The 8,259-nt window shown below is 33.1% G+C and overlaps 1 protein-coding gene across 1 annotated transcript in view; it reads right to left on the bottom strand.

The window, feature by feature from the left end:
* LOC111622944 (elongation of very long chain fatty acids protein 6-like) overlaps positions 1-5,405 on the bottom strand; it is a 60,470-nt gene extending 55,065 nt beyond the window's left edge. Inside the window, exon 1 of the mRNA XM_023365421.1 lies at positions 5,011-5,405. The gene's annotated coding sequence lies outside the window, so the exon portion shown is untranslated. The remainder of the gene's footprint in view (positions 1-5,010) is intronic.
* Positions 5,406-8,259: the final 2,854 nt, after the last annotated feature.

Below are 8,259 nucleotides of genomic sequence, written 5' to 3'. Positions count from 1 at the left end.
TAGACTCTCTTTGGATGGTTTCAATATCATTAAAAATGCATCCTTTCAACTTTATTTTCATTTTTGGAAATAAAGAGAAGTCACATGGTGCTAAATCGGGGGAATACGGCGAATGATTCAACACACAGACTTGATTTCGTGCCAAAAATTGACGAACAATCAATGATGTGTGACTCGGTGCATTATCGTGTAACAAACACCAGTCATCAGAATTGCGATATTCTGGTCGAATTCGACGAATTCTTCCCATTAATCGTTGTAAAACTCCCAAGTAGAAAGCAGCAGTAACTGTTTGACCCTGTGGGACGAACTCACGGTGGATGATGCCTTTGCTATCGAAGAAAACAATGAACATCGTCTTGATTTTTGATGGAACTTTTCGTGTTTTCTTGGCTTGAGGTGATGATAAACACTCACTTCCATACACTTTCTGCATCATTTTGAACGTTTCTGTGGCACTTGTGCCAAGTTTAGCATGAAATTTAATAACAGCACGTTGTTCCATTATTGTTTGCCGACATGTAACAAAATAAACTGATAAACAAAATATCAAAAACAATGATAAATGTCAACCGATTTAAATAAAAGTTTTAGGTTAGTAGCGACATCTGTTCAAACTTCATATGACATAAAATTTAAACAGATGTCGCTACTAGTTGCTGAGATATAGCTTCAGTCCCGGAATTTAATTGCCGCACTGTGTATATATTTATTTATTTATATGTTTCTCTATGCATTTTGTGCTATAGTACAAGCATATAAATTGCTTCAAATCAAATTGAATTCGATTGATAAACATAAACTAAGGTGATCATCATATGGGTGATCTGCCAAAAGATGTCTCCTGAGAGGACTTTATTTTTCGACCGTCCGCGATCTAATCCGTATCGGTCAAAAAATCCCAAGAATTTTTTGGGTGTGCTCCGTCCGCTTTATATCCGGACATGGTCTTTTACCATCCGGCCACTCCATTTAGGTCTGGCCGAATCTATAATGGGCTTGCTAAAAAAAAGGCCCCTTTAGTACTCTCAGGGCAGAAAGAGTTTTAAAAAAAGCATATGGTAATATATTTTTAGAGTTTACATTCGTTTAACCGCATCATCTACTCGAATATCTTGAGAAAGATCATTTTTAGAAACTAAAATATATTTTAGATAGACTTAGTAATAATTTATGTGAATGGTTTGAAAGCGTTTATGTTTATGTCGTCAGAATATAATATTTTGAAGAGAATATAAAGCAGTTATGGATGAAATGAGCAAAAATAGTAATTTATTAAGACGTGTGTTAATGTAGCATGTTTTAATTAATGCATTAATTTTATATTTATATTTTATATATATTGTATAATGCAATAAGTACAAAAGTTTTAAAGTTACAAAATTGTTTTTAATGGCTGTTGGCCTATATTCTAGTTTTTCCAAATTTTAATTATATGTCCAGTCCGCTATCCGGACCCGATCCCGGGTCCCTCAGAGCGGTCGGATAATGTTTTAATGTCTCGGCTATCCGGCCATTATTGGTCCCAAGATGATTATTTATTGGTTTTTTTTTTTTTATAAAAGTTATTTGAGATTATTTGAGAAGTTATAACAACAGCATTCTGTAATTTTGTTTTTCCTAATGTAAAATATTTAGCGCTTGAGTATAATATTTCCATTTTAAGTTTGTGCTTGTGTAAAGTTTCCAGTATATAAAGGAATCACACTGTTGCTCACGCCAACCTACATTGGAAATGGCCTGACGTAGACTACACGGTGATGAAAATTCCAAATGCTTGTAGAATCGTTTGAGAGTGATGAGGAAGTTTCTAAGTATGAAAATCATATAAATGAAATGTCCGAATGAGATAAAATTTCAGACGATGATTCTGTTAGTGTAGCTGTGGGGCTTAATCTAAATGTCCAAAATATTTTGTCAAAAGATCGAAAATAGAATGGAAAGTAGGGCCATCCCAGCAAAACTATCGATTATTAGCTTCCAGAATCATCCGAAATATTCCTGGAGTTACAAGATATGCCTGTATCAGAATCGGTGTGACAAAATTGTCATTTGAATTATATTGAAGATAAAATAACAAAAATGAAAAATATTAAAGGATAACATATTTTAGATAACAGTGGTAATATCTAGTTAGTGCTATTTTTCAAGCATACATTGATCTTCTGCTACTAGCTGAAATTTATCGCTCACACAATAAATCTTTGAAAAGCTTATGGGATAAACTGGTCGAAAAATATTTAGAACAACAACTTCACTTAAATTTACTATTCGTGTTTTTGTATTGATGAGAAGACAAGAATGAGATGAAAAGAAAACGATAAATTTCTTTTTCCTTTAAATTTGTCCCAGGTTCTATCAGGTTGTAAAAGCGAAATTTAAACATTTCGAATTTTTCTAGAAACAGCTGGGAAAAAAAGTGTTCTAGAACGTTCGATACGACTATATATATAATGTAACCAAGGAGCGATTCATCACATATTTCGTTGGAATCATCAGCAATGTTTGACTATATGAAATTTTCGAAAGAATACATTCGCTTACCATTGCTCTATCAGTTCAAAAGTGACCAAAACACAACGAAAGCTTAAGATCTCATCTGCAAGGCAATTTGGTAAGGACCAGTCAAAAGGATGGCCTGCTACAATTTGTTCAAGAAATTCAAGGATGGAGATTTTTTCTTCAAGATGAATCCCATTCAGGCAGCAATTTCACCATTTATAATGATGTTCTTCTGCAACTGACAAACGATAATACACGATAAACCATCAGAGAATTAGCATAACTTGAATATTCGAAGATCGAAGAACTTCGTCTGATACCATCATGATAAAGCAGTAGCACACAGAGCAAAGATAACCTTAGAGAAACTAACCAGTCTGAGCTGGAAGATTCTGCCCTCTCCATCTTATGTTAGAGTGTTTGCGCTATTTTTTATTTAATTTATTATAGATACGAAGAAAAGGTGTAACTCTGTTCTCTCACAGAACTAAACTAAGAAAAGATGAAAAATGTATATACATACCAATCTTCAATAAACAAAAAGTCTATTAATATTGTATTAATACACATCACAAAAGCAGTTGTTATGTTTCAGATCGCGCGGAAGAAGAAAAGAATGTATGGGATTTTTCCCTTTTTAGTCACGACAAAAAGGTCTTGCATTTTTCTCCCGCGCATTTTTTGTTGAAGAGTTGAACAACGAGATCTAACACACCTCACACTTCGCTCCAACTATCATTTATTTCGCGTTTGGGAAATAAATGATAGTCATCAGAATTACTATAGGCATCTGGGGATTTCTCCAATCGATCCTCGATGTTTGGCAACTCAGATTTCTGTATATATAGTAGTCAGTAACTTTTACTTGGCGCGAAGTCACTGACGTGACTCTCGATAAGGATTACATTAATAAGACCGGATGGCCGAGCAGTCAAGTTGGCAGCCTACCGCTCTGGGGGAGCCTGGCCGAACCCATAATGTGCTTGCATAGAGGCCCTCTTAGTGCCCACAGGGCGGAGAGAGTTAGAAAAAAAAGGATTAAATTGCTTGAAAACAAATGATTTTCATTCAAAATGTTATCCAAAATTACAAAATCTCAAATTTATCCGAATTAAAACGTTTATTAACAGCATATTGAAGGTGGCTGTTGCCAAGCGCCGACTGAAATTTACATTATAGTCTTATGTTTTTATGTAATAAAACAACCATTAACTAAAATTCAATTCATATGTAAAGAAAAACATCTGAGATGCAAAAAACTGCGCCAAGTAAAAATTATGACAATTTAAACGACAGTCAATTTTTTCTTAGGAGCTTTTCTTTGGTAAAGATAAGCTTGGCACTTCGAAACGGCATCCACAAGAATTTATTATTATTTTATACATTTCACTTTGAAGCGCCAAACTTATCCCAAGAAAAAAACTTCGATTATTATCTAAATTGTCATAATTTTTTACTTGGTGCAATTTTTTAATCTCAGATGTTTTTGTTTGGATACCTCATCTGAGCTTTCGGATGAGATGCGTGCAATAATTTGAATCCTGCCTTTGCTGTTCTGATCTGTATGACATGGCGATTAATTTGACTATATTTTTCTTCTTTCTTTCTTTCTTATTAATATGGAGACTCTAGCCTATATTTTTCTGTGCTACTCATTTGGAATCTATACGTCTGATATTTCCAGCGGCACAGCGTCTTCAGTAGAAAATCTAATAAATAAATAAACTTTTCAACAAAATTAATATAAAAAATTTATNAAAAAACAAGATCCAGTTTATAATATTTTTCTTAAAATATATTTATTTATTTACTTTTTTTGCAACTCAAAAAATTAAGAGTAATTTAAAAACACAGTAGAAGCTGCAAAACGTTAAATTAATTTTACATATTAGTTAATAAATCACAGTAATATATTTAAAAACAAACTGATCAACATTTAATATAAAATTTATGTTTTAATTACTCAGAAATATTTTTCTCTTCTTATTTCAACATATTAAACAAGATAATTGTTTCTGGTAAATTATCTAATAAACAAATAAGCAACAACTACATTAAAACAATTGCCTTAAGTGGATATAAAAATAATAACAAAATGACTTTAATTATAATTAAGTAAAATGCTTTTCTTCCAGTTAAAAAATGTAAACTAATCATCAGAATTCATCCTAATTTTAAAATCTATTAATTTTATCCGATGAAGAGGAGATTAATTGGGTTAGAATAATGCCGGAGATTTTGATGTGAGGATGAAGTGAAGCGTAAGCACCGCACCCAGACCTAACCTGAGAGTCAATCAATGAAATTTCGAATTAACACGGATTCAAATTTGATCCACGACCGAAGATCACTGATCAAGATCGGATCGTAAGCAGACATGACATAACTAAACGGTTGAAAAGAGAGAAAAACGTTCTTGATCCATACAAAAAATGAATCCAGAACGAATCAAGATGAGAAAGTGAATGGGGTGAATGAGAAAGTATTCTGCAGGTGGAAAATACTTACGTAGGGTCGGAAGCCGGGTGTGCCGATGAGCTGCGGAACGTTCGATCTTCGATCTTTTCGCGAAATCGTATACTCTTGATCGATTAAGAAACTTGTTTACGTCGAAAGTGGATAACAGACGCTAAATAAATACTCGGAATCACATCAAAAACACCTGTAACCTCAAGTAAAATATCGTCAGAACGATTTCCATCGGTACACGTGCGAACAACCCATTCGTAACGAACCAATCGGAAGTGGAAGCCGGTATTACGTCAACAGAAATCCGCATCTACTTCCAATCTGGCTGCGCAAGCGTCGAGCTAGGAAAAGACGTCTGGCGAGGATAATAGGAATAAAATTAATTCTTCATTTTTTTCCCTCCTAAGAAAAACAATAATTTTATTAAATTAACAATAATAATGAAGCGAAAAGAATTATCAATGAATTTATATATTCAAATTTAAAAAATTACATATATTTAATTTTTAATCCTAATTAATTTCTTTATTTACAATCTACAAGAGATCTAGAATAAGAAATTAACCAATTTTACTTTAATTGCGTGAATACTTTTAAGTTAATTTCTAATTCAGGATTAAAAATAAATATTTAACTGTTATGTTTTGACTCCACTGGTTTTGACGGCCAGATGGCCGAGCGATCAAGGTGGCAGCCTACCGCTCTGCGGAACCGAGATCGAATTCAGGCGAGACAAATAATCCCCACGAATTTTTCGGGGGTTCGGGGGTTATCCGTTCGGATATGTCGGGCCCCGTCCCTCACCACTTGGTTGCCCCATTGTGGGCCTGGCCGAACCCATAATAGACCTGCTAAAAAGATGCCCTCTTAGTGCCCATATGGCAAAAAAAAAGGCTCTATTGGTTGGAATTTTTGACTGATGGCCGAGCGTTCATGTTCAAGGTGGTAACCTATCGCTCTGGGCACCCAGGATCAAATCCGGACGGTCGAAAAACTCCAGAAATATTTTGGGGTGGTCGGATTCCAGCCCTCGCTATCCAACCACTTCATTATGGGCCTGCTAAAAAGCCCTCTTAATTAATGGCCACAGGTAGGAGACAGTTAAAACAGCTCTCTGATTTTAAAAACAAATTCCACACGGCATTGCTATAGCGGCTAGTTTCGACGTGTCAAATATTTGCCGTTGCCTCTAAGACTATGTTTTCGGTAGCTAATATATGATGATGATGGTATAATTTTTTTCCTATTTGAAAGCGTGACAGTCCATTTGAGTGATGTTTTAGCGTTTCTAATTGGTTCCTTTGCTTAGTGGCAGATGCCATTGCTTTCAGAGAAATGGAGTTTTTGTCTTTGCCTGTGAGCGTTTGCTGCTACTGCTTGCCACTGCCGTTGGAAATATGAAAATTAGATATATATAGACTTTCTTCTATAATAAACAGCGATAATTTGCATTGAATTAAAAAATATATATATATTTAAATATATATTACTCAAGGAAAAAGAAAACAAAAACATGATATTACCCTATTAATTAAGATATTTATCAATACCACAGCAAGCGAATCTGATAGATTTGAATATAATGTGGATACGTCGTAAAAGGAAACTATAAATAATACTAAAAATATCCTTTGCAGGATTATTGTTTTCGAAGTCAATAAGAAGGAAACATCTTAATTATTGACTTCAGACAATACTTACACAAAAGAAAAGTCGACTTTCAAAAATTTCCTCTTTACAAATGAAGCTTTATACAAATGGTTTTAAAGAGGAACTAAAACAGGTACTATACGCTGTTAACTGCTTACTACAAGTTAAAAATGTTGATAATATATATTAAATAGAACAATGCTACTTATATCGACCCCTTTCGAAACTTTAATTATTAAGAATTTCTGATTTTACGCTTTATGAGATATGCATAATAAGATGATAATATTCCTTATTATTCATGCTCGTTACTAGCTGAAAATTTATTTATAAAGATCATTGATATACAGAAATGACAGTGGCGTGCCGTCCTTGGAAGCGGTGGAAGCGCCGCTTTCCTTGTATTTTCTAAAATATATTATTTATTATCTAAAATATATAGATTTATAACTTAACCCAAACGATAGGAATTTACTGATATGTTTTTATGATAGTTCTGTATAGTTGACAGGAGTTAAAAAGAAATTCATTAAAGTATTTGATATATTTATTCTGCTCTCCCATCTTATATTACTTACGGATCTTATATTATTACGATTTCGTATATCCCATCTATAAGTGGATGTATAAAAAAAAAGTTAAAAAATTAACTGTTACTTTGGCAGCATCATTTACAACTAAATTTAATGAATGAGATGCACAAGGTACAAAAAAAACTGTAGAATTTATTTTCCTTAAATTTACGGTTTATGTAGGCTATCCGTTGTCATAAAAATTTGTCTTTCCACTTCTTTCCCAGGACTACAAATATTCGAGTACAAAGTAACTGGTTTCAACTTATTTCTATTTAAGAAGTAGTTAAATAATTAAGAGATTGGGGATTAGGGACATAAATAAAACCCTGCTAAAAGAGCCGGAATTTTACATAAACAAAAGCTTAACCGAACCAATCTCTAGCCGAGTATAGTGGGGACTGATTTATTCGTAATATTAGATGAAATAAAGACAGAAATTTTTCGAGTTCAACGAGAGTGACCGAAAAGTTGTAAATTTTGGAAATTTCCGTTGATACTTGATCGTAAAACGAATTAGTTAGAGAACAAATGACTATTATGTTTAACATATGTAGATTTTTACAGCTATGGTGAGAAACGTTTAAAATCTACAACAACCCTGTCACGCCCTTTGAGATATACTAGTGATGCGACAAAAGAGGCATTTGACATTAATCGGTATCGGCACCTTCGGGATTTGGCACGCATGCACGCACTGCACACCTACCAAGATCGTCTCTGATTCCATCCATGAGGGAGCAATTTTAACTAAGTTTTAAGATTTAAAAAGTAAAGAATATTGTATGTTATTTTTATGTATGTTTCTTTACAAAGCTATATTTAATTATAATTTTCTTTAAAAGTATATTCATACAATTGAATATTTTGTATCAAGTATGTATAATTGTATATCCATCACACATTTTATTTTACTAAGTTTTAATAATTTTATTTTTAATTTTAGCGCTTATATCGTGACTAGCGATTCAGAATGTAATTACGATATCGGAAATTTATTTTAAAAAGTTTTGGCTCAAGACCATATACTGTAATGAAAAAAAAAAAAAAAAAAAAAAAAAAAAAA

This window comes from Centruroides sculpturatus, unplaced genomic scaffold (genome assembly GCF_000671375.1).
Source record: "Centruroides sculpturatus isolate CEXI.00-Female unplaced genomic scaffold, Cexi_2.0 scaffold39, whole genome shotgun sequence".
Taxonomy (NCBI): domain Eukaryota; kingdom Metazoa; phylum Arthropoda; class Arachnida; order Scorpiones; family Buthidae; genus Centruroides; species Centruroides sculpturatus.
Note: the sequence above shows the minus strand (reverse complement) of the source record. Positions and strands in the feature narration are given on the sequence as shown.